Below are 4,948 nucleotides of genomic sequence, written 5' to 3' on the forward strand. Positions count from 1 at the left end.
GCGGTTTTTTCTTCTTCAAATGCGGTCGTTTTTCGGCGATTTCGATTTTCAATCGGCCCAATAATGATGAATAGTATGCTCCGGTTATGGTTTTACCTTTTTAAAGATAGTCCACGAATATTATGCCATGCGCATCCCAAAATACGGAGGCCATAACCTTTCCGACCCATTGTTGCTTTTTTGGACGCTTCGGAGCACTTTGGCCCGGTGGAACCCACTGTTTTGCCTGTTGCGTTGACTCAGGAGTGTAGTAGTGGATCCAAGTTTCACCCATGGTTATGAATCGGCGCAAAAACTCGGTCGGCTTACGCGAAAATAATGCCAAATTCTGCTGGGAAGTTGTCACACGAATTCTTTTTTGGTCCACTGTGAGCAAACGCGGCACCCATCGCGCGCAGAGCTTCTTCATGCCCAAAACTGAATGCACGATATTGCCCACACGTTCCAATGATATGCCTACAGCATTAGCTACCTCTCTCAATTTCACTTTGGGATCATTCAACACCATATCATAGATTTTTTCGACATTTTCTGGTGTAGTGACCTCTTTTGGGCGCCCAGATAGTTCAGCATCAACTTTGCTCGTACGGCCACAACGAAACACGGTAAACCACTTATGAATCGTTCCAATCGACGGTGCAGAGTCCGGGTAATACTTATCCAGCTTGGCCTTGGTCTCGGATAACGTTTTCTTGCGAAGATAGTAGTGTTTGATCAAAACTCGAAACTCAGATTTTTCCATATTAAAAAAGACTCGGAGGTTAGTCGCTTCTCAGTGCTGCAACTTGTAAATGCGTAAACAGAAATGGCTGAAGTTTTGACAGGCGTCATTTGAAGGATCAAGATCGACGAAAATGGTTCACATTAGTGAATACTAATGCCATCTCTTAGAATTTTCAGGTACTTATCAGACTGCCTAGTACATTTCTTTGAATCAAGTAAAATTGTTCTCAGTGTATACTGTTTCAGGGATTAGTTGTTTATACCACTAATTTATTCACTAATTCAAGACACAACGCATAATGAGAAACTTTCCGCCACGCAAACTACCACCGGCGTGGGTTGGCATCATCTGTTTCGGTATTTTTAGTGTACTCGCAGCAAATGGAAGCATTCGGTTGAATCAACCAAATTATTTCATTACTTGAACCAAATCATTTTCCAATAAATAGTATAATCCGTTCAACACATTTATTTGATTCAATCAACTAAACATGCTAAAGTAAATAATTATTTTGAATTGAACAAATTAAGTCGTTGTGTTTTTTTAAATAACAAAAGGTTCTTTTGCACTGAACAAATGTCTTAGTTTCAACAAAAAAAGTAGGTTGAACAAACCGTTTTGTTAAATCAACTCAATCTTTTCTCTGAGTTAAGGAGAAAATATTTTCATAAGCGACGTCGAAAACGAAGTACTCGGGTTAATAGCATAATATATTGGGTAATGGAAACTCTGTGACTCTTTTAGAGAACTACTTTCTGAAACTCGTCGACTTATGTGTAAGACGAGCAATCAGCCGTTTCAGTTGTATGCACACACCTACGACAAAGAAAAGCAGCGACTCGCAATCCCTGTGCCTATAGTGCCTAGACCCTAGCCTACAGCATCGACAGTCAAATGGAAGCACTTTGACTTGTGCAGGTCTGTTGTCAAATGAAACAGCGATGCACGAGACCGCGATTCAATATTTTCAGTGTATGTCTTTCACAATTCACTCACAGAAATTAGGGAGTAATAAAAATGTTTGATACACTAGAATCTAATAAATTATTCATCATATTCAGTATTATTACTTCTAGGAGTCATCTTTTTTTAGACCATTGTGAGGCTTCAATTTCTGTAAATGTTTCGACTCGGATTCACTAGTTATGGGAGGCAGGACTTTGCAGGATGTAACGTTTCAAGGTCACAAAGTTGTTCAAATAGGTTTTCGATACTTAAAAAATAATAATTTTCTTTTCAGAAATGAACTTATTCAAACATATTTTTTAATATACTAAACTTTTTGAAATGTTATGCAGTATTTAAAAAATCTATTATCGAAAATTCATACAACAACCCCATTGTTATTTGAATAGTTCAATTTATGCTTTTAAACAAAAAGATTATGATGAAACCTTCACCATGTGTAAACAGCGGCAGACGGTTCAGATGAATTTTCACTCATAAGGATAACCAGAAGATCCTCTTAAACGCCTGCTAATGCATATGTCGTTTGCAGGCACACGATTTCGTTTTCTCCAGCTCGGTATTCCATTTCGACAGTATTACATAAAACTTTTAAAACCGAAAATAAACTGATAAAACGAATACTTGGCTTATCAAATTTAATACGAAGGGCTTAGATTCTTAGAAAATTGGTTTCTTGTTGATATAATAATTTATGTATTATAGTATAGAAAAAAACGATGTTGTTAAATGCTGATTAAAAAAAGTCCATATTTTTAGTAACCTGTAATAGAAGCTATTTACAAAATTGTAAAGTAAGATGAATAGATGATAAGACAAGATTTCCATTTTTTAAATACTTTCTTAAGGCTCACTTCGCACATAAATTGATACCTGAAATTTAACTACTTTTTTGCAACGAACTTATTTGTCTGACAGAAAAAAGTTTAGTTAAAAAATGTAGGTTTCACAAATATCTATTAAAAACAGCTCGTTCGTTACGAATCGTTCAGTTTTTTACATGAAAAATACACAGAACAAACTGAAGTTAAATTTTGTTGCATGTAAAAGTTGCCGCTGTTAAAGTTTACATGCTATTTGGCGAAAGTTTATCCTACGATGGAATAAAAGCGGTCGTCTGTTACAACGTCCATAGCAGCAATGTGAAAACGGCAATGTATGAATGAATTCGAGCTATAAATCGGGACACCATATTTAAAACGAAACAGAAAAAACAAAAGTTAAAATTTGTTTCAGGTGAGACTTGCAACGGTTAAAAATTAAAAATATTTCGGCAAAAGTTTCACTGAGGTTAGGAGAATAATTCTGTTCTCGTCTACTGCATGATGCGGAAATGAGCAAATTTTGGTAAAACATGTAGAATAAGTAACAGAAAACAAGAAAAAAAAATTTTCTTACTGATATATTTCCTCCGAAATAAATTAGACTATTGTAGAGGAATTAAAACTTACTCAATATCATTTAGCTAAAAGCGCAAAAAGCAACTGATAGATGGGGAATGTCAAGTTTATCCGGCCAGGTTAATTTTTGTTGCTGTGAATCTTTCACCCGGAATCGATGTAAACTTTATCTTTTCGTTTTTCTGTGTAATCAAGGAGTTCATGGGAAGTGCACGAGGCGTAAAAATTAGATTTTGTAATCAATATCAAAATCCCGCGTTGTTTATTTTAGTAACACTTTCGTTCCGCAACACTGCTCCGATCCAGGTCGCTGGTCAGTCTCTGTATCAAGCACCCCAGGCGAATAGCTTTCAAAGTCACAATCGAAAACTCTCCACGCGGGCCCATTAATATCTAAGGACTTTCGCTTCAGGCGTCCCTTACTTAACTGACACTCTTCATCATGCATTCCTTATCAAACTTGTGTTGCCACATACCTCTTTAGCTTCCTTTACTTTCAAACATTTTCTCATGCAAGCTCTAGTGTTTTTGTCGATTTTTGCATCTTGGCGATTCAGGTTCTTATTCACACATTTCGACCATTCTTTCCTCAATCCAGCCCTGGGTACGCTACCATTTCCTTTACCTTGTTACACTTGTTTCATTAGGCTTTTATCTTTAATTTTCTATACATGCTCAAACTATATTAACAAATTTCTTTCACATATGTAAACTATTATCTACTCTACGGTCTACAACACGTTCTTTGAGGATTATCTCATTACTGACTTTGTCCATCAGAGTTTTACCGCATATCTATATTTTAGAGGATTTGCATGCCAAACGCCTCAACTTTAATCTTATACACTGATAAAACTATATCGCATAAGTTACAATATATAACGTAAGAATTTAAGTTTATTACGCTATCACATTGTATTTCTTCTTTTGTGATCTTACGAGGGTTCGAGTAGTCAGCAAGCGATTACAAAAAAAATTAAAGATAAAGTTTACATCGATTCCAGGTGAAAGATTCACTGGAACAAAAATTAACCTTGCCAGATAAACTTTAAATGAATCGAAGATAATTTCCGATTTTTAACCTTGCCTGGATAATCTTTCATCGGATAATCGCTCCATTTGTATTCGAGGTGTAGCCACAATTACGACGCCAGCGCTATCCAGCATCATTTACCTTCATTAAATTTGAGAGAAATGGGGATTCCTATCTGTCAGTTACATTTCGCGCTTTTGCTAAATGATATTAAGTAAGTTCTAATTCGTCTACAATAATGTGATTTATTTCAGAGGAAATATATCAGTAAGAACACATTTTTTGTGTGTTTTCTGTTGTTGATTCTACATGTTTTACCGAAATTTGTCCACTTCAGCGCGACGCAGTCGACGAGTTCAGAATTATTTTTCTACCCTCAGTGAAACTTTCGCCGAAATATGTTTAATCAGTAACCGTAGCAGGTCTTACCTGCAGCAATTTTTTACTTTTTTTTGTGATTTTTTAAAATCTGGTGTCCCGATTTATAGCTCGAACTCACTTATACTCTGCCTTTTTCCCATTGCTGCTAAGGACGCCGTAGTAGACGACAGCAACAAAATTTAACTTAATTTTTTTCTGTGATATTAGTGCATTATAATATCGTACAAAGCTCCGGGATCTGATTGTACGTTATCATATTGCCCTTTCTTGCATTATACAGGTTTTGCGATATCATTGTGCGATATCTTTTTCTCCGTGTACTTTTCTTGGTTGAACCAGGTTTCGATAGCGCGTATAACACAGTGCATGCAAGTACATAGTTATATATTTCAATTTCAGCTTTCTTTGTTATAATTTTCTTCTGATCATTGATACTACATAATT

This window comes from Belonocnema kinseyi, chromosome 2, assembly GCF_010883055.1.
Source record: "Belonocnema kinseyi isolate 2016_QV_RU_SX_M_011 chromosome 2, B_treatae_v1, whole genome shotgun sequence".
NCBI classification, from domain to species: Eukaryota; Metazoa; Arthropoda; class Insecta; order Hymenoptera; family Cynipidae; genus Belonocnema; species Belonocnema kinseyi.